The following is a 23,051-nucleotide window of genomic DNA, read 5'->3' on the forward strand; positions in this document are numbered from 1 at the left end:
GCCCTTTTTGCCCTGTTATTTTGGAGATAGGGTCTTGCTTTTTGCCCAGTCTGGCCTGGACCACAATCCTCCTACTTTACACTTCCCACCATAGCTGAGATGACAGGCACATGCCATCACATCCAGATTTTTTTTTCCTGTTGAGATGGATTCTTGTGAACTTTTTTGCCTGGGCTGACTTGGGACCAAGATACTCCTGATCTCAGCTTCCCACATAGCTATAGGAGTGAATCACAGTGCTAGCTATTGGTTGAAATGGGAATATTGTGAACTTTTTGCCTGGGTTGGCCTTGAACCGAGATCCTCCATCAATCAGCTTTCCAGGTAGTTAGGATTGTAGGCATGAGCCACCTGTGCCCAGCTATAAATGCACTTTTAAAAGAAAAAATAGTCTTTCTAAGAAACTTTGTGCTTTTTCTAAGATTCTTCTAGACTCTATAATTTGGCTCAAATATGGAGGTATGTGTTTCCCAGGTCAGGAGTGCTAAGGTAGAAAATTGGGGATGTGACCTCATCCATGCCCAATGTTTTCAACTGTCTGTGCATTGAAAATTTAGCTTTTAATATAGGATGCACACCAGAGGGAAGAAAAGGGACCCAGGAACAGTGGATCCAACTTAGAAGAGTAATGAAAAGAAGTTCTCCTATGTAGCTGGGCTATGTTTCTACCGCACCATTTATTTAGGTTAAAACAGAAGGTTGGAAGGCTCCTGAAAGGACATTTTCTTGAGACAAAGGCTTTTATACATTCTTAGGACACTGCAGATACTTAAGGATTTGATAAAGACAAATAGTTGGTGGAGAATAGAAAAGCAATTTAAAACTCCATGAAAAACAGAAAGACATACAAGCAGGGTAATGTTTTTATTGGAGTTTATTGAGCTTAATTAATCATCCCTGCAGAGAAAGCCTGTACTTTATTTATTTATTTTTTGAGAGAGGTTCTTGCTATGTAGCCCAGGTTGACCTTCAACTTGTGATCCTCCTGCCTTTGCTGCAAGTGCTGGGATTACAGGCATGCGCTGCCCTACCTGATTGGACTTATTTTTAATCATAGGGCAAGACCCTTTTAGAGAAAAGTATGTTCTTAGGATAAATGACATTTATTGAGTCCCCATTCTTTTGTCATTAATTGTTGAATAGAATCACATTTTACGAACTACTCACATCTTCCCAATAGGATAAGTACTATGATCTCCATTTTATAGTGGCAAAAACTCAAATGTGGAGAAGATGAGAAACTACAGACCCAAATATTGCACCCCCTAAACACTTCTGGATTCAAACATCATCTGCCTGCTTTGAAAGCAGGCATCCATGTGTGGTCTTTCCCAAGGTTCATTCAGAACAGATAGAGAAATGCTTATCATCCACACAAGAAGTGTTAAGTATAATTGGTCTTTCACGAGTTATTTTTAACACTTATTAACAGCAATAGAAATCCAAACTAAAGCTATTAGAAGCTGAATCATAACACTCGTCCCTACCTGATAAATGAATGTTGTGATTAATACCCAATTATTGTACTGCAGTAATACTAAATAGAGTGGTTCATTAGAATCTTTAAATTAGTTCTCAACTGGGGGGTGATATGACCCCAAAAGGACATTTGACAGTGAGTGGGAGATTATTCCTGGCATCTCTGAGGTAGAGGCCATGGATGTTGTTACACATCACACAATGCTACCCCTCCCCCGCCTCCGACCTGAACAACAAAGTGTACAGCCCAGAACATCAGTCACACTGAGACTGAGAAATCCTTCCTAAATAAAGAGCAGATTCAGAGAAACACAACAAATGCAATTTGATTAATGTGTGAATTCTTTCTCTTTTTTATCCCCCCACAAATAATTGAGTTTTTTGAGTAAATATCTGATTTTTGGCATTATTTCAAATAATGGTTTGATAAAAGGGGTAAAAAATGAATCATTTATAATAGTCTGGATAAAGCAAGTACCCATTTTTCTCCTGTCAAGTTTCAAGTATGTGTAAAGCATGTTGATAAGGGGTGCACATGTCTTCTGTATGAGATAGCTTGTGTATGCATATGGGCTGTTGGGCTCTCTCTCTCTCTCTCTCTCTCTCTCTCTCTCTCTCTCTCTCGTGTGTGTGTGTGTGTGTGTGTGTGTGTGTGTGTGTGTGTGGTCTATGCTCTTTCTGGTTTTGGGGGGGAAGTACAAATTGGGTTTTGGGAAAAAGATGCCCCCCCTCCTCCAACCTTAAGCCTTCACTTCTCCCCAGTAAGATTTCCTTTGCAACTTGGCCTCTTTTACACTCCCATCTCGTGCTTCCTCTCTTCTAATCTGATACCTCTGCGTACATATCTAAACATGATCAGTGACAGTTTTCGCTGCGGGGTGAGGCTTTTACTGACAAGGCCAGTGAGCACTGATTTGAGACCAGCCATTGTGAGTGACTTCAGCTGTCTCTTCAAGTGACATCCAGCTACTTGAGAAAGGAGTGATGATGAAAGTTCTTTGGACAGAAAACTTTCGCTGACAAGAAGGTGACAGGTCCTTGCACAGCTGGTCTCTGATATATCTCTGAAGGGGCCCACAGAGTGACTAATTTGTGCTTTGCAGTAGCTGTGAGGAAGTGTAGGGCTTGTGCATTATGAGGGTTTAGGGGAGTCTGTAAGACAGACTGGCAGTGGGTGCAGGCTGGAGTAACCCATTGTTGGGGGAGCAATAGGCAGGGAATCCTGTCTTTCCAGAAATCCTGTCTGTCTAGAACATGAGAATGTTGAAAATATTAACAATGAGTAGATATTTTCCATGCCTAAAATCCATTCTTGTCCTTGAAGCAGTACCTTGATTTTCCCTTAGCAAGCTGCCCATCTCTACTCATATTTGGTGGGGGGCAACATTGGCTTCCCTAGGGATTAGCTAATCAACAAATTCATTCCTTACATCATAGCAGTTGATTCAGGGAAGGCAGCTGACCCAAGACAATCTGATTGAGACTAAATTCTGTGACTTGGGAGAGAGATGCTCTTTCTCTCTGTAGCCACCACGCTGTGGATATAAGCCTGGAATTTCTGAGAACCACCACGTGGAACAAGTTAGTTAGAGAATGAACCAGATGGGAGAATGGAATTGCTCAGAAATAGGGAAAAGAGACATTCCACTCCTAATGAAATTATTTGAGACTCTCAGCTGCATCTGAAGGACTCTCTATCCTGGACTTTTCCATTACACAAACCAATGAGCTCTTGTTTTCCCTATAGTTAATTTAAATTAGTTTCTCAACAGAATGATTCCTGATCAATAGAAATAGCTGCCATTTTTGAGGGTCTGCAAACACTGCAGCTATCTTTTCTGTGGAGAGATAGTGAAGTATGGTGGGTTTTGGAGCCACTCTGTCTGACTTTGAGTTTTGTCTGGACATTTCTTACCTGTGCGCCACTTAGAGGAAGCTTAATTTTTTTCTACCTAAGATTTCTCATCTGCACAATAGAGATAATTGCATCTACCCTGGGTTGATTGTTCAAAGTATTTAGAACAATGCCTGAAACACAAAACATACTCACTTCATGTTAGAGCCAGGGATGGCTGTTTTGGGTCAAGATCTAGGCTGTGCTCACTAAGAAAGGACACCCCAAGAACCAACCATTTATACCAGTTGACTAGACCTAAAATGAATTATCCTATTGATAGGGAAAAGCCTTTAAAAAGTGCTACATCATGTTTCATTTATTCATTTCTTCCAGAAGTGTTTATGGAGAGACTGCTCAGTGCCAGATGTTTAGTTGGATACCAACATGAATAGATGAAAGTCTTTCTTCAAGAAGGGGAGAAATCAAAGCACAAATAATATTAATAGGATAGGGAAAGTGTTGAGTACTATATGAGAGATGAAGTCAAGTACTGTGGAGGCTGTAAAGAGGGAGAGGATTTGAAAAAGGACAAAATGAAAGGTTTCAGGAAACAGATGTTGATTAGATGGGATTCTGATCCATGGAGTTTGGATTTTATAGAGAGGAGAAAAGCATGAGCCAAGACACAGGAAGTATGAGTCAACTTCTATATCCTCTTCCATAAGCAAAAGAGATTGTACATGACTCATGACCCCAGTGCTAGGCAGATACCTTTTATCTGTAGGGATAAGTCCAGTAACAAGGAGTTTCTTGCATTTTTATGGTCTATTCACCACTAATCAAGACAACTCATCAAAGCCCATCAAATCTAGCTTAACCCAATATACAAAATCAGAAAGCTGGCTACAATCTACCTATCCTTCCACCTGTGTTCCTTTTATTTGTACAGAGGCCCTTACATTATAACAGTTTGTTGTGTCTCCTATGGTGGCCTATCCTTTTTCTTTCTCAGCAACATTAGAAAGATGTTTTGTCTCACTAACTTGCTTCATTTCATAACATTATTTACTTTTCCTAGGCATGTAAGACTGGTTCTCTTCATCTAGCCTCCATTCTCAGTACCTTACCTCTGGACCACAGAGGGCCCATCATTCCCTCTTCCTGGCTCAGAGCATCTTATTTATTTCTTTGGGGAGACCAATAGACTCTCTGTAGAGCAATCATAGTTTAAAGAGCTGGATGGGGGGGAAGGAAAGAGGAAAGGGATCCTGGGAAGACCTCAGTCTCCATAACATTATAATGTGATTAAATGTTGAAAAATAGTGAGTGAGAAGACTGAAAGACAGAGATAATGGCCCAATGGTGAAGGGCCTTGAATGTAAGTGAAAGGAATTTCAATTATGTAGTCTCAATGACTGAATCTTTTGGAATTTTTTTAACATAAGAGTACCATGTTAGGTGTCCATTTGGGAGAGATTATCATGGCAAGAGAGTGTTGGGTATGAAAGGAGAGGGAGGAAATTACAATTCCCTGTTGAGAAGACAGGGAATAGAAAAGATGGGGGAGATGTGGGAGATTCTGTGATGAAGAGGAGCTCTGCCGTATTGCACATCAATGATGGTTACATGGTGGTGGATTTAGAATACCAGGATAGGTGTATTCACTTCCTATGGTTGCCATGACAAATGGCTACAAACTTGGTGGCTTAAAACAACAGGAACTTAGTCTTTCATGGTTTGAAACAAAGGTGTCAGTAGGGCTACTTTCTCTCTAGAGATTTTAGGGTAGAACCCTTCCTTGCCCCTTCCAACTTCTGATATCAGGTGTTCATTGGCTGGGAGCTACATGACATCAGCATCTTCTCTTGTCTTCACATGGTCTTCTCTCTGTGTATCTTTTTTTTTTGTCATTATTGTTTGTTTCAGTTTTTTGAGACAAAGTCTTGCTAAGTTGCACAGGCTGACCTCAAACTTTTGTTCCTTCTGCATCCATCTCCCAAATGCTGAAGAAGATATTTTCAAATATCTTCTGCCTTCTCTAATTAGGACACTTGGCATTGGATTAAGGGCCAATTCTAAATAATAGATGATCTCATCTTGAGATTCTTAATTAATTACATCTGCAAAGACCCTTTTCCCAAGTAAGATCATCACATTCACAAATTCTAGGACTTAGGACTTGGCTATATCTTTTGGAGGAGGCATTATTAAACTCACTACAACAGGTGGTAAGAGTCTGAAGGACAAGCTAATAGGGAAGAAAATCTTTGAACAAAATTTAGAAGTTAGTTGAGATTTATGCTTAAGATGATACAATGCCTGAGATTTGCTTCATGAAAATCCAAAAAGTGAGAAAGAGTCTAAATGGAACTCAGACTCAGGTCTCCCTGAGCTAGTAAATTATTGAAGCTGGTGGATAACAAGGATCATTATTGCTACCCTCTCACCTTTTGTGTTTGAAATTTCTGAAAATAAAAACATGCCAAAGGAATATAATGAAGGCTGTTCCATTTCCTTAGGTTAATTACCTATTAATTAAATTTCAGTTTGTTTAAGTGCTCACGATATCCCTGGCATTGGCTGAAACTTTCGTTGATAAATTGCAGGATGTCCACAGATTTTAATTTTACCATGGATAGAACGTGTTTGTATTATCTGACAAATGGTCTAATGATTTACTTTGTGTGGAAGCACGTGTGTCTGTGACAAGATTTTGTCTTAGGATAAATGCTCTTTCATCACAAGCAAGTGGAAAATTCAAGTCACTTGTCCAAACCCAATGCAGTCAAAACCTATGACTAGCCAGGGTCATGTCGAAGGAAACAGTTTGTTTTTCTTAATCATGCTGATGTCACAAGTAGGTCTGGGTGACAGCTATCCTGTCCTGACTCTATGAACTAACTGTAATAGGGAAAGATGGGCCTTTTTAACTGTAGGAAAATTCTGGAATTGTTACAGTTATCACACTTCCATAGCAGACAGTTGTTATCAGAATGGGAGGGAAATGCAGAACCCAATAAAATATCAAACACAGACAAAAACATGTAGGCAGGTGTGATTCTGTAATTTAAGCTATGATTTCTTTTAAGTCGTTTCTAGTTTCATTGCAAAGCTTAGTGTAATGATGATGTCAGAAGAATAGTTTGCTGAGTTATTTAAAAGTGTACAGATGCCATTTACATGGTATGTTGTTGACAGTTAAAAATGACATGTCTGTTATTCATGTGGTCCCCCTGACAAGGAAGATCCTGCTTGAACTTGGCAGCTATAGGTGGAGAAGAGGAAAGTAATGGAGTACAAGATGTTACCCTGTACTTCGATATGTCTTGGGCCATTTCAGGAATGGAGTACAGCAGTTTTCCTACAAGGAGGAGTGACTAGCTCAGGGACATCTGAATCTGATGTAAACACCATTTAATGTTTCCTTGGACCCTCCCATCACTGTTTCAGTTTCTTTGTTACCATCTTCATCTTGGGTCTGCATTCTGATTGCAGTGGTTAAAAGCACACAGCCTGGAATCAAATCCTAGTGGTGCCAGTTGCTAATCCCGAAGCCTGAATTGAGCTGCTTGAGTCCTCTAAGGACCAGTTTCTACCTTTTTCAGATGGGCAAGATAATTTCTAGTTGTTGTAAAAAGTGGCTTATAATTAAATGACAGAACACATATGATACCCTTAGTGCAAGGTTGGCCTTATGTGAATCACTCAGTAAGTATCAATTATTAGTTAGTTAGGGAATAAAGAAACTTTCTAGGCCTCCAAAACAGCAAGAGGAGGAAAGGAAATGCACCGGCTAAAGCAGCTTTTCGATTATCTGAGTCACTGAAGGAAATGGAAAGGCAAATCTTTCTCTTCACTTTGGGAACTAATTTGTTGAATCCCTGCTATGCATGTTTTCTCCAGTGTGTAGAAGAGCCAAAATCTGAACTCAGTTCTTGTCACTTCTAGAGTTGAGGCTTCTCCAGCAGAGAGTTGCTATGTTTCCTTCTCTTTCCTTGAAATACCCAGTAATTGAGAAATCCCATCCTCCAATGGTTCTTAGTCTCCAGGACACTGATACACTCTAGTTCAGCCACAGCTAAGTGGAGTGGGTGGGATAGGAGTGTGCAGGGGCTGTGGGCTGTGTCCTGCATCTGGGGACTTTCTTTTGGTTCAGTCATTGAGGCATCCGTGGCTCTCAGCTGGATGTGGAGTGATGTGAGTTGAGGTGTCTGCAGTCCTGAGATGTAAATAAACCCACAGGGATAAATCTTAAGTGTGGAGATGCAATTCTTCTTCATCCTGTGCTCCTTGGAGGCTTGGAACATTTGCCCATCTGAACAGCTTGAGTCCATTTCACTGGGCCAGATTTCCAGACTCTTGGGAGTTATGGCAGCGGCTGAACTGGGTCAACTGGGGATGGCGCAGACCTAGGGATGGATGTCAGGTTGAGAGCATTGGATTCATGTCTTCATTTTGAGCAAGAGCAGAGCCCCAGAGGTAAGAAAAGATTCTTTTGGGCAATGCTGCCAAACTTGTTTTTCTATTGTTTGTTTTTTGTTGTTTCCGCTTTCATGAAGGGCAACAGTTATATTTTAGAATGTGGGACTGTGTCTTCAAAGTAGGCAGCTGGGACATCCCAGTAGTTTATTTGTGTTTTTTTGCTAGCAGATTCACATGACAGAGGGCAGAGTAGATTTTTTCTTTACAGGAGGAAGTCTTCTACCTTAGGACAGACCATAAAGTGGTCAACAGTGATTCCCAAAGGGATGGAAAAGCCACACATCATCTCACCTTGAAGGATGGGGTTGGCAGTGGGATTGATGCTGCTTCTGAGTTTATTCTGCATAGCTTTAAAGCTGAACTGTCTAGAATAACGGAACATACATTTTTCCAGTCCAAGAACACTGCTTTCTTTGGGTGAGGATTCGCTTTTCTTTATGGTCGAGGGTTTCATCCATCACTGCCCTTCCTTGTCCAACTTCATTAAGCTGAGCTGGTGTTCATCTTGTAGCAGCTTAATAACCTTTATTTGTGGAGTCCCTCAAAGAAAGCCTTGGTTATAAATCCCACATCATGGAAAAGAAGGCATAAATGCCAATCTGTGTCACTGCATAATATTTATTATTTTAATTAAAGAAAATGGATAGTGACATTTATTAGGTCACAAGTTACTTGTTAATGGCAAAGAATGACAAAAAAAATTACTGGTTTTATGACAAATCTTGGAGTGTTCCTCAGTGATTATTCTGTTATACTTTCAATGTGAGTACTGCTAACAATTCTTGGGGCACATTTTTTTTTTTGAAAACCAGTACTTGTTTTTGGCTAAACACACTTCCTGTACAGGAAAGCATTCATTTACTGAGAGGGAAAGTCAGAACTGGTTGGTGAATTCAGAGTTGCCTTCACCCCTCCCTACCCCCAGTCTCTTTAGGACAAACACTGGCTTTCTAAGGTAATTGTGTGTGGGGGTGGGTATTTGAGCATGTCCACTCTGCACTGCCAGGGATATAATAGTGCAAAGGCTGTGGACTTGAAGGTGTTAAAACACAAGTTATTTTATTTCATGCTTAAGCTACCACCATCTTCCAAGGACAAGAGTTTCCATCACCATAGTAGGGAAGTAAAAGGGAGCTGTGGCTCTGAGGAGGTTGCTGCTGCTGAAGTTACTTTTTCTGGACTTCTGTTTCCCTGAGTTTCAGCTCCTTTAGCTTTTGTATGACTTGTTTATATGAATGATCAGGACACTAGGAACTCTTAAGGCAGATTGGCTTCTTTAGTAAAAGTTGTTAGCTTGTATACATCATTTGGAATGTAATCTTTGTTTTGATGTATGTTTTATTTGTACTCTGTTGATGGGAGAATACTATAATGTAAGGATTATATTGTTTTTTATTTTAATACATTGCTAATTATTTCATCCCTTGAGTCTAATGATACCAAGAATATTTTTTTTTCTGTAGAGAGATACAGTCCACATTTATACATGAGGGAAGAAGCAAATGTTTATTGTATGTGTACTTCATGTTAGACATTAAACTAGGCACTTTATATACATTCTAGCATTCAATCTTTCTAAGATACATACTATTGCTTTCCCACTGTATAAGTGAGGAAACTTAAACTCAAACTCTTTAGGCTATAAAATCAAAGGCTGTCAGATCAGTTTCACACAATTGGTGTGTGTTTCTAAGATGTCTCTCATCACAGTGCACTCACGTCCTGTTTTCTTAAAGCAATATTGAGGGATAACTTACATACATCAAAATGTATTTTAAGAGTATGGTTCAGTGGGTTTTGCTAAATGCATATGGACATGTATTGGATACCCTAATCAATAGATAAAACTTTAGCATTGCTCCAGAAAGTTCCCTGTGCTCCCTTCTAGTCAAGCCCCACCATCCATATACATTCATTTGTGATTTCTTTTTTTTTTTTTTTTTTTTTTTTTACTGTTCTAAGACTTCATATAAATGGAATCAAATGGTGTGTACTCTTTTGCTCATGGCTTCCTTTGCTTACTGCATTGCTTTTTAGGTTCATCCATGTTGCTTGTATCAATAGTTTATATCTTGTATTGCAGAAAATGTTACACTGCATAGGTATCCAATCATTTAATTATGAATTTAACTCTTAATGGTTATTTGGATTTTTCAGTTTTTGGTGATTCTGAATAAAGCTATTATAAGTATTCTTTTATAAGTCTTTGTGAAGATGCATGCTTTCCTTTCTCTTGAGTAAATTGCTAGGATTGAAATTGCTAGGTTATAGAAGAGGAGTACATACTTAGCACTTTAAGAAATTGCCACACCATTTACCAAAATGGTTGTACCATTTTATGTTATCATTAGTGGTACACTTCAATTCTGGTTGCTCCATACTTTTCAAATTTTGTAGCTGAAAGTTTTAGCCATTCTAATGGTTTTCTTTGATACTTTGATTTTAATTTCTATTTCTCTAATGATTAATAATATTGGGTACTTTTCAAGTGCTTATTGAGAATTTGAATATCTTCTTTCATAGTGTGTTTATACCAGTTTTTTGCTAGCTTTTTATTATTTTTTTAATTTTTAAAAAAGATTTTATATGTGTATTACTGATTTTTAAGAATTTTTTGTATATTCTAGATGCAAATCAATCTGTTGTCAGATATGTATTGAATTTTGCAAATATTTTCTTCCAGTCTATGGCTTATCTGTATATTTTTGTAATAGCATTTTCAATGACTTTGGTTTTCTTAAGACTAATATCACTTTTTCATATAATTATTATTTTTATTGTTTTATTTACCCTACATTCACAAAAGATATTTTCTCATGTCTTCATCTTATCATTTTGTTGTTTAGTTTTTACATGTAGAGCTATGCTCCATCTTGAATTAATTTTCATGTGTGTATTAAAGTAGGGTTAAAACTTGTGTTTTGCCAAATGATCATCAAGCTGTGTTAGCAACATTTGTTTAAAAGGCCCTTTTCCTCATTTAGTTTCTTTGACAATTTTGTGAAAATCAAATGACTATATACATGTGATGACTTTATTTCATTGCTATATATGTCCATACTTTGCTGATACTGAGTACACCTACTTCTTTACATTTCCACATAAATTGCAGAACTAGGTTATCAATTTCTAAAAAGTAATACCTGCTGAGATTTTCATTTGTGTTTTGTTGTTAAGTTGAGAAGAATTTATGCCTTAATAATATCATTTTAAAATCCATGAACATGACACATCTTATTTTTTCATTAGGAACCTCCTTAGTCTCTCAGCAATATTTGATAGTTTTCAGGTTATGAGGTTTGCCTATATTTTGATAAACTTATCCTTAGATATTATTGATGCTATTGCAAATAGTATAATTTTTTTCCTTTTTCTTTTATTATTCATATGTGCATACAAGGCTTGGTTCATTTCTCCCCCCTGCCCCCACCCCCTCCCTTACCACCCACTCCGTCCCCTCCCTCTCCCCCCCCTCAATACCCAGCAGAAACTATTTTGCCCTTATTTCTAATTTTTTTGTAGAGAGAGTATAAGCAATAACAGGAAGGGACAAGGGTTTATGCTGGTTGAGATAAGGATAGCTATACAGGGCATTGACTCACATTGATTTCCTGTGCGTGGGTGTTACCTTGTAGGTTAATTCTTTTTGATCTAACCTTTTCTCTAGTTCCTGGTCCCCTTCTCCTATTGGCCTCAGTTGCTTTTACGGTATCTGCTTTAGGTTCTCTGCGTTGAGGGCAACAAATGCTAGCTAATTTTTTAGGTGTCTTACCTATCCTCACCCCTCCCTTGTGTGCTCTCGCTTTTATCATGTGCTCATAGTCCAATCCCTTTGTTGTGTTTACCCTTGATCTAATGTCCACATATGAGGGAGAACGATTTTTGGTCTTTTGGGCCAGGCTAACCTCACTCAGAATGATGTTCTCCAATTCCATCCATTTACCAGCGAATGATAACATTTCGTTCTTCTTCATGGCCGCATAGAATTCCATTGTGTATAGATACCACATTTTCTTAATCCATTCATCAGTGGTGGGGCATCTTGGCTGTTTCCATAACTTGGCTATTGTGAATAGTGCCGCAATAAACATGGGTGTGCAGGTGCCTCTGGAGTAAAAGTCTTTTGGGTATATCCCCAAGAGTGGTATTGCTGGATCAAATGGTAGATCGATGTCTAGCTTTTTAAGTAGCCTCCAAATTTTTTTCCAGAGTGGTTGTACTAGTCTACATTCCCACCAACAGTGTAAGAGGGTTCCTTTTTCCCCGCATCCTCGCCAACACCTGTTGTTGGTGGTGTTGCTGATGATGGCTATTCTAACAGGGGTGAGGTGGAATCTTAGCATGGTTTTAATTTGCATTTCCTTTATTGCTAGAGATGGTGAGCATTTTTTCATGTGTTTCTTGGCCATTTGAATTTCTTCTTTTGAGAAAGTTCTGTTTAGTTCACTTGCCCATTTCCTTATTGGTTCATTAGTTTTGCGAGAATTTAGTTTTTTAAGTTCCCCATATATTCTGGTTATCAGTCCTTTGTCTGATGTATAGTTGGCAAATATTTTCTCCCACTCTGTGGGTGTTCTCTTCAGTTTAGAGACCATTTCTTTTGATGAACAGAAGCTTTTCAGCTTTATGAGGTCCCATTTATCTATTCTATCTCTTAGTTGCTGTGCTGCTGGGGTTTCATTGAGAAAGTTCTTACCTATACCTACTAACTCCAGAGTATTTCCTACTCTTTCCTGTATCAACTTAAGAGTTTGGGGTCTGATATTAAGATCCTTGATCCATTTTGAGTTAATCTTGGTATAGGGTGATATACATGGATCTAGTTTCAGTTTTTTGCAGACTGCTAACGAGTTTTCCCAGCAGTTTTTGTTGAAGAGGCTGCTATTTCTCCATCATCTATTTTTAGCTCCTTTGCCAAAGACAAGTTGGTTATAGTTGTGTGGCTTCATGTCTGGATCCTCTATTCTGTTCCACTGGTCTTCATGTCTGTTTTTGTGCCAGTACCATGCTGTTTTTATTGTTATTGCTTTGTATTATAGTTTGAAGTCAGGTATTGTGATACCTCCTGCATTGTTCTTTTGACTGAGTATTGCCTTGGCTATTCGTGGCCTCTTGTGTTTCCATATAAATTTAACGGTAGATTTTTCAATCTCTTTAATGAATGTCATTGGAATTTTGATGGGAATTGCATTAAACATGTAGATTCCTTTTGGGAGTATAGACATTTTTACTATGTTGATTCTACCAATCCATGAGCATGGGAGATCTCTCCACTTTCTATAGTCTTCCTCAATCTCTTTCTTCAGAAGTGTATAGTTTTCCTTGTAGAGGTCTTTCACATCTTTTGTTAGGTTTACACCTAGGTATTTGATTTTTTTTGAGGCTATTGTAAATGGAATTGTTTTCATACATTCTTTTTCTGTTTGCTCATTGTTAGTGTATAGAAATGCTAATGATTTTTCTATGTTGATTTTATATCCTGCTACCTTGCTATAGCTATTGATGATGTCTAGAAGCTTCTGAGTAGACTTTTTTGGGTCTTTAAGGTATAGGATCATGTCGTCTGCAAATAGGGATATTTTGACAGTTTCTTTACCTATTTGTATTCCTTTTATTCCTTCTTCTTGCCTAATTGCTCTGGCTAGGAATTCCAGTACTATGTTGAATAGGAGTGGAGATAGTGGGCATCCTTGTCTGGTTCCTGATTTTAGAGGGAATGGTTTCAGTTTTTCTCCGTTAAGTATAATGCTGGCTGTAGGTTTGTCATATATAGCTTTTATAATGTTGAGGAACTTTCCTTCTATTCCTAGTTTTCTTAGAGCTTTTATCATGAAATGGTGTTGGATCTTATCAAAGGCTTTTTCTGCATCTATTGAGATGATCAAGTGGTTTTTGTCTTTGCTTCTGTTAATGTGGTTTATTACGTTTATTGATTTTCGTATGTTGAACCACCCCTGCATTCCTGGGATGAAGCCTACTTGGTCGTGGTGAATAATCTTTTTGATGTGTTGCTGAATTCGGTTTGCCATTATTTTGTTGAGGATTTTTGCATCAATGTTCATTAAGGCTATTGGCCTATAGTTCTCCTTTTTGGAGGTGTCTTTGCCTGGTTTTAGGATAAGTGTAATACTGGCTTCATAAAATGTGTTTGGCAGTTTTCCTTCCCTTTCTATGTTGTGGAACAGTTTAAGGAGGGTTGGTATCAGTTCTTCTTTAAAGGTCTGATAGAATTCAGCAGAGAATCCATCAGGTCCTGGACTTTTCTTTTTGGGGAGACTCTTGATTGCTGCTTCAATTTCATTTTGTGTTATAGGTCTATTCAGGTGATTAATTTCCTCTTGGTTCAGTTTAGGATGATCATATGTATCTAGAAATCTATCCATTTCTTTTAGATTTTCAAATTTATTTGAATATAGGTTCTCAAAGTAGTCTCTGATGATTTCCTGGACTTCCATGGTGTTTGTTGTTATCTCCCCTTTTGCATTCCTAATTCTACTAATTTGGGTTTTTTCTCTCCTCATTTTAGTCAGATTTGCCAGGGGTCTATCGATCTTGTTTATTTTTTCAAAGAACCAACTTTTTGTTTCATTAATTCTTTGTATGGTTTTTTTGTTTCTATTTCGTTGATTTCAGCTCTTATTTTTATTATTTCTCTCCTTCTATTTGTTTTGGGATTTGCTTGTTCTTGTTTTTCTAGGAGTTTGAGATGTATCATTAGGTCATTGATTTGGGATCTTTCAATCTTTTTAATATATGCACTTATGGCTATAAACGTTCCTCTCAGGACTGCCTTAGCTGTGTTCCATAGGTTCTGGTAGGTTGTGTTTTCATTTTCATTGACTTCCAGGAACTTTTAAATTTCCTCTTTTATTTCATCGATGATCCATTCTTCATTAAGTAATGAGTTATTTAGTTTCCAGCTGTTTGCATGTGTTTTGTCTTTACTTTTGTTGTTGAGTTCTACTTTTACTGCATTGTGATCAGATAGTATGCACGGTATTATTTCTATTTTCTTATATTTGCTGAGGCTTGCTTTGTGCCCTAGGATATGATCTATTTTGGAGAAGGTTCCATGGGCTGCTGAGAAGAATGTATATTGTGTAGAGGTTGGATGAAATGTTCTGTAGACATCTACTAGGTCCACTTGATCTATTGCATATTTTAGATCTTGGATTTCTTTATTGAGTTTTTGTTTGGATGACCTATCTATTGATGACAATGGAGTGTTAAAGTCTCCCACAACCACTGTGTTGGCGTTTATATATGCTTTTAGGTCTTTCAGGGTATGTTTGATGAAATTGGGTGCGTTGACATTGGGTGCGTACAGATTGATGATTATTATTTCCTTTTGGTCTATTTCCTCTTTTATTAGTATGGAATGTCCTTCTTTATCTCATTTGATCAATGTAGGCTTGAAGTCTACTTTGTCAGAGATAAGTATTGCTACTCCTGCCTGTTTTCGGGGGCCATTGGCTTGGTAAATCTTCTTCCAGCCTTTCATCCTAAGCATATGCTTATTTCTTTTGGTGAGATGAGTCTCCTGTAAGCAACAAATTGTTGGATCTTCTTTTTTAATCCATTTTGTCAAACGGTGTCTTTTGATGGGTGAATTAAGTCCGTTAACATTAAGCATTAGTACTGATAGGTATGTGGTGATTCCTGTCATTTAGTTGTCTTAGTTGTTTGGAGGTTTGATTGTGTGTACCTAACTTGATGTTACTCTCTACTGTCTTGCTTTTTCTTATCCTGTGGCTTGGTGCTGCCTGCCTTTTCATGGTTAAGTTGGGTGTCACTTTCTGTGTGCAGAATCCCTTGCAGAATCTTTTGTAATGGTGGCTTTGTGGTCACATATTGTTTTAGTTTCTGTTTATCATGGAAGTCTTTTATTGCTCCATGTATTTTGAATGATAGTTTTGCTGGGTAGAGTATCCTGGGGTTGAAGTTATTTTCATTCAGTGCCCAGAAGATCTCAGCCCAGGCTCTTCTTGCTTTTAATGTTTCTGTTGAGAAGTCTGCTGTGATTTTAATGGGTTTACCTTTGTATGTTACTTGTTTTTTCTCTCTTACAGCCTTCAATATTCTTTCCTTAGTTTCTGAACTTGTTGTTTTAATGATGATATGTCATGGAGTAGTTCTATTTCGATCTGGTCTGTTTGATGTCCTGGAGGCCTCTTGCATCTGTATGGGAATATTTTTCTCTAGATTTGGGAAATTTTCCGTTATTATTTTGTTGAATATATTATTCATTCCCTTCGCTTGCACCTCTTCTCCTTCTTCGATGCCCATGATTCTCAAGTTTGGTCTTTTGATGGAGTCAGTGAGTTCTTGCATTTTCTTTTCACAGGTCTTGAGTTGTTTAATTAATAGTTCTTCAGTTTTTCCTTTAATTACCATTTCATCTTCGAGTTCTGAGATTCTGTCTTCTGTTTGTTCTATTCTGGTGGATTGACCTTCCATTTTGTTTTGCAGTTCTGTTTCATTCTTTTTTCTGAGGTTTTCCATATCCTGGCAGTTTTCCTCTTTAATGTTGTCTATTTTTGTCCTGAGTTCATTTATCTGTTTATTCATTGTGTTCTCTCTTTCACTTTGGTGTTTATACAGTGCTTCTATGGTTTCCTTTATTTCTTCTTTTGCTTTTTCAAATTCTCTATTTTTGTTGTCTTGGAATTTCTTGAGTGTCTCCTGTACATTTTGGTTGACCCTATCCAGTATCATCTCTATAAAATTCTCATTGAGTACTTGTAGTATGTCTTCATTTAAATTATTCTTGTGGGCTTCATTGGGTCCTTTGGCATAGTTTATCTTCATTTTGTTGGAGTCTGGATCTGAGTTTCTGTTCTCTTCATTCCCCTCTGGTTCCTGTACTAATTTTTTGCTGTGGGGAAACTGGTTTCCCTGTTTTTTCTGTCTTCCCGTCATTGTCTTTCGTGTTGTTACCTGTCCCTGTACTGTGTGCAATTAAGTATTTTCTAGCTTGTAATAATAACAATGGTAATATTTAGAATGGAAGGGTGAGCTGAGATGGAAAGCAAGAAGTTAAAGAAAAGGAGAAAACAAATATACAGACAAGAGGGAGAAAGGAGAACAAGGTATCAGACTAGAAAATTTCAAAGGTATAAACAGGGAGTGTTAGTGTACTAATCGACAGTAAGCTGAACAGACATTAGAGAGACAGAGAGAGGATTGAAAATCAAAGGTAAAAAAAAAACTAAGTAAATGAAAGAAATATCTATATATAAAAATGAATTAAAATAAAATGGAAAATAGAAAATTAAAAAAAAAAAACTTCCCAGTTTATATGCAATGCAGCTTCAGTCTTAATAATATGGGTGTCCGTCTCAATCTCCAGTCCTGGAGTTGGTGCCTCAGATGTTGTTCTGTAGTTGTCTCATCAAAGGGGATGCATAAAGTAGAACAAAACTACACACTCACACACACACACACACACACACACAAAGCCCCACCAAGTGTCCCCAGTTCAAATGCAATACAGTTTCAGTAAGTTTTTCGGCTTGCAGGTGTAATTCGGTTGTTCTCTCATCAAAGGTAGGGAGAAAAAGAAAAAAAGAAAAGAGTCTGGAGACAGTTCTGAGAGTGGTATCTGCAACTGTGGCTTGCCTGCCTGCTGCTGTGAGCCTGCTGTAGCTGGCGTTGTTATTTATGCAGATCTCTGGGGTGAGCTTAGCACTCACCTGGCCCCACAGGCTTTGTTTGTTCAGAGTTCTCCTGTGCGGGAGCCTCTGCTACAGGCTTTCCCCTTTCCAAGCACTGGGAAAGGTGACACTGCCCCGTGTTGTCAGGCCTGCGTGTTTATTTACAGTTCATGTGGGAGGTGGGTCTTCCCCCCTCTCCTCTGAAGTTTTCCTCCCACTGCCACTTTCAGAAGCTTTCCTGTTCCTGCTTACTGGGCGGTGCTGCTGCTCCTGCCGGCCGCCATGTTTGTTTACAGTTCACGTGGGAAGTGGGTCTTCCCTCCTCTCACAAGCTTCCCTGCTCCTGGTTGCTGGGTGCGCATCCCGCTCCCGCCAGAGGCTCTCCCGCCCGCCCGGCTTGTTTATTTACAGTCCCGGGAAGGATTCCCTTCCCCCAATCTTCAGCGCTCAGGACGCCCCACCCTCTTTCCAGCGTGTCTTAACTGTTCTTATTGCTTATTACTCAGTTTCTCTTTTTTCCCTGGGTGGAGGTCAGTCTGTCCAGGGGGCTATGCTGCTCTGGCCCAGGCTTGTCTGTGGGAGTACCGCGGTACCGTGAAGCTCACCTGGTCCACATTTTCCCAAGCCGTATGGGCGCTGGTCACTGATGGCCCCGGGGGCCCTCCACATTTCTCCATTTAACGTGAAGTGGAGATTCTCTGCACCGGCTGGAGGTGTGAAGCGGTCAAAGTTATGCCTTTTCTCGGTGATTATGCCTGAAAAGTGTGTCTCCAGCGTCTCTCCAAGATTTCACTATAGGAGGCTCGCTTTCTGCTTCCTCCCTCTAGCCGCCATCTTGGAATCTCCAAATAGTATAATTTTTAATGTTTAGTTTGTAATTATTCACTGCTATTATATTGAAATAGATTTTTAAATATTTACCTTGTGTTCTGTGGTCTTGCTAAGTTACTTTTAGTTTTGGAACTTTAAAAAAAAATAGATTCCCTGAGATTTTCTGTGTACACAATTATTTCAATTAGAAAGTAATTTTTCTTGGTGTGCTTTTTATTTCTTATTTTTATCTTACTGCCCTGTCAAATATTAAATATAAGTATCAAGAGAAGAAATCCCTGTCTTACTCCTTATCTTCTGGGGTACATGCATTTTTTAATCACTAAGGTTGATGTTTTTTGTAGTGGAGTTTTTTGTTGATGCTTTTGATCAGCTTGAGGGATTTCTCTTTCTTTTTAAAGTCATGAATGAGAGTTGAATTTTGTCACATACCTTTCTGAATCTATTGAGATGATAGACTGGAAGTCAATTACATTGATTATAATATTGAGCCAAACTTACATATTTGTAATGAAGGGTTATGACACTATTTTTAAATAAATTTTTGGCTTTATTTTGAGACTATTTTGTTTAGGACTTTTACATGAAGTTCATAAGTTACACTGGCCTGAAATTTTCTTTTCTTTCTTTTTTTGTTGTCTTTGTATGGCTTTCATATTAGAGTTATATTGACTTCATTAAGTGAATTAGGCACTATTCTTTCTTCCTCTTCTTCCTGAAAGAGTTTCTGTAAGATTGATGATGTTGAGTCCTTAAATAACTGGTAAAATTAATCATTGAGGCCATGTAGGCCTGGTATGTTCTTTCTCTTTTTTTGTAAAGTCTTTTTTTTTATTATTGTTGTGTCAGTTGGGGGTATATTTATAAAAGTCCTTATAATATATCAAATATGTCATACTTGAATTCACCTCCTCCACCTTTCTCCTTCATACCTCCCATCCCCCATTCCTGGAATAGTTTCAACAGATATCACTTTTCCATTAGGCCTGGAATTTTCTTTATGGGAAAGTTTTTAGCTCATTTTTTTAAACAAATGGGTGAGTATTCAGATTCACATTACTTCTTGGGACATCCTGGTAATTTGTGTCTTTTAAGGAACTTATCCTTTTTGTCTATGTTATAAAATGAGTTGCCATATACATTTGCTGTTGTTCATAATAGTCCCTTATTACTTTACTGTCTTTATGATCTGTCATGTTTTTTCTTTCTCATTCTTCAAGATGGTAATAGAAGTTTTTCTGTTTTTTCATAATCAAATTTGCTATTAGTGTTCAATTTTATTAATCTTTTCTAAAGAATTAAGTTCAGATTTTGTTGACTTCTCTCTGTTGTTCAACTTTTTGGGGAGTTGGGATTTGAGACAAGGTCTGGCTATGTAAACTAGACTTGCCTAGAACTCACTACCCTCCCACCTCAGCCTCCGAGTCAATTTTATTCCATTGGTTTTTCCTCCTTGATTATTTCTTCCTTTGAGTTACATGATTTAAACTTGTTCTTGTTTTTTTTCTAGCTCCTTTATAGCAGTGGATCATTGACTTTAGACCATTCTATTTTCTAACAGATATTTAAACTCTACTGTAGGTGCATCTCAAATATTTTGAAATGTGTTTTTCAATATAATTCAAGTAAAAAAATTTCATGCCCTTAGTGATTTTTTTCCTTTAAAACATGGTTTATTTTGAAGTCTGTTGTATATTTTACAAAATATTTGGGTATTTTCTAAAAACTGATTTTTAAATTGAATTCCCTTAAATTGGCTTCTATTTGTCATTTTCCTCATGATTCCTACGAGACTCTTCTGCATTTATGTTCTTATAATTGATTAATAATAAATAATGCTGCAGTAAACATCTTTGTGTATGTATATGATATATGGATTCTTGTTTTCATTATTTGATTAAGACATATTGTCATAAGTGACATTTGAGAATTAAGGATATGAAATTTTTAAAAATACTTTTTATGTACATTTCTAAACTGTCCTTCATTTGCTTGCCACATTTGAAACATCTCAATGATCAAGATTAAAATATGTGTTTAAGTGTTTATCATAGAATCAACTAGAAACATCTTACCTGTTTCCCTGAAGTGTTGCTACAGAGATTACTAGTCAATGGAATATGATGTCAATAGTGCCTACTTATGTATTCCATGGTTGTTTTGATGTTTTATAAACCTAAATTCCACAAGAGGTTTATCAGTATTTCCCATGTCTTGGCTATAAAGACACCTCCATTTTTAAACTTAGGGTTCCACTTTCAAACTCAGACTCAAATTTTGACCACACCTTCTTTTATAGAAATTCCTGTTGTTGACTAACCTGAACCCATATGGAGAGAAGATTCATTTCTAGACAAAAGGATTTCCTACCTTCAAAGGGAGTGAGTAGTAGCATGGAGACTCTTCCTTTTCACCCTCATGACATCCAGCATGTTCATCACTGAGAAGAAGCTCCATATAGACTTCTCTCCATGTTTCATCACTCAGTTACACCCCACAGAGACCTGCACAATGCTGTCATCAATAACTGGGAAATTAGCCATAATGAGCTACCTAAACTTCAGCCCACTGTAGCACAGTCATAATGTGAGGGTGCTTATATGGTGTGGTCTGATGTGCTAGGAAGGTGCTTCTGCCCCATATTATTGACTGCCATCCCTCTGTGGTATCTGGAAGTCCTATGGCCATGTTGCTTCACATTCCTGGATGAGAGATCAGTTGGTTGAAAATGCAAATGCCCTTGAAACAGTGCTATGAATTTAGTGTAAATTCATCTCATTGAAATTGCTTGGCTTCTGCCTTCCAGCTATGATCACTGATATAAATGGAGTCCTAAGAGAAAAGTTAAGGTCAGGGGTATGATGATTTTAAAGAATGGTTCCCTGGATTCCTATGAAAGAGTCACCATTTATACAACAGAGCTTCTCACAGAAAGAAGCTTGAATACAATGATCAGATTTGGGGCCATGGGTAGCTAAAGGGTAGAGATGGGGAGAAGAAAGTATATCACTGATGAATGATGCTTTTCTTGAGAAAATTCCCTTGATGATCCATGCATATTAAAAAGGGTTTACAAACTTGAAAAATGAATGTTAAGCAAACTCTTGAATTTATCTGGTATTATTTTGGCAGTACTAGGGTTTGAACTCAGGGCCTCTTGTTTCCTAGGCAGGCATTCTACCACTTAAACCACTCTGCTAACCCTGTTTTGTGTTGGGTCTTGTAAACTATTTGCCCAGGCTGGCTTCAAACCACCATCCTCCTGGATCTCTGCCTCCTGACTAGCTAAGATTATAGGGATGAGCCACCGGTACCCAGCTTACCTTGCATTTCTTAAGTTGAACTAAGACAGTGGACAATCTTCCAAGTTGTATGAATTCTTAAGTCATCCACTGGTAGATGACAGATTTTGGGTTGGGGGAAATCCAGCAAGAGTTAGATGACTCAGATAGTACACAGTTAAGAAAACCGTCTCCCAACTCCAGCCCTGACTGGCAACACATCTCAATTTCAAGCCCCACTGGAAGGTAGAGCTAGAGAGTGGCTGCTGTACTTTCATTTTCATTTTGTTATATTTATTTAATTTATTTCTATTATATTATTGTTATACTGAGGGTACACTGTGACATTTACAAAAGTTCTTACAGTATGTCATAGTTGAATTCACCCAGGAATTCCATTCCAGGAATAGTTTCAGCAGGTCTCATTTTTCCATTTTTCATACATAAGTATATAATATTTCCACTACACTACCCCTCTTTTTTTTTAAACTAGAAAGACAAAATGTTTTATTTTAAAGCATTGGAAAAACATATAGCCAGGAGATAAAATACATAGAAACTGTAATTTTTTCTAAATGTAGTAGGCACTCAGACAGCTAAATACTGTAAATTATTGACACTTGGTATGGTGAGGAATACTAAGAAGGCCCTACTAATAATCATTCATTTCTTCAAAGTCAACATAAGTACACAGATAAGAGTTCTGTCCAAGATGTTCTGACACATGAAGCTTCCAGTTGGGTTTCAGAAATGTTAACAAAAGTATCTTCCTTTTTTGCCTGTGCATGTCTGAGTATTGGTGAATTGTTGACTTATATCCACTGCAGATACTGGTTCTAGGCCAGCCCAAGGGTCTTCAAGCATTGAAGGCTTGAAAGATCTTTCCAACTCATTAGACATTCTTTTCTCTCTACCACGCCTGATCTAAATGGTGTAGATGTCCTTGGAGAAGCCTGGGGGTGGGTCGGCTGCTGCCCTGGGGAGTAGCCGAATTGCTGCAGGGACCCCATGGGGAACTTGGAATAGGAGCAGGGTAGCTGCCTGGGAATGGGAACCCAAACTGGCCCCCTGAGAAGCTGCCACAGTGTCACAGAGAGCGGTAGTCCACCCCCCACGCAGGGTACCCTGGAAGCTGCTCCCCCTACCCCAACCTCCTACACCCTGGCCAGGATAAGGAGGAGTCAGGGTAAAAACAGAAGCTGAGGACATCACTGCTGAGTTCTCCCACCAGAACTCTACATTCCTGCTCTTACATCCTTCCCTTCTATACCTCTTCTCCCACTGGTACCAATCCCCAGACAGGACCTGTTTACTTTCCTGTTCTCTGTTTTTGAAAAAAAGCATTTTTTTTCTTCTCTCAAGATTACTTGCATCACAGCAGCCAAATAGCCTGGATGCATAGGCAGCTTCCTGGAGCAGCCTGTTATTGCAGGGAGAGCTGCCCTGGGCGACATTTCCTCTCTCAAAGGTTCTCACCAGGTAGCTAGC

At 38.3% G+C, this 23,051-nt stretch overlaps 1 pseudogene; it reads right to left on the reverse strand.

Moving 5' to 3' along the window:
* Positions 1-22,152: 22,152 nt before the first annotated feature.
* On the reverse strand, positions 22,153-22,772 carry LOC109677271 (M-phase-specific PLK1-interacting protein pseudogene; annotated as a pseudogene).
* Between the last annotated feature and the right edge of the window lie 279 nt (positions 22,773-23,051).

The sequence above is a fragment of the Castor canadensis genome, chromosome 15 (genome assembly GCF_047511655.1).
Source record: "Castor canadensis chromosome 15, mCasCan1.hap1v2, whole genome shotgun sequence".
Lineage (NCBI taxonomy): Eukaryota > Metazoa > Chordata > Mammalia > Rodentia > Castoridae > Castor > Castor canadensis.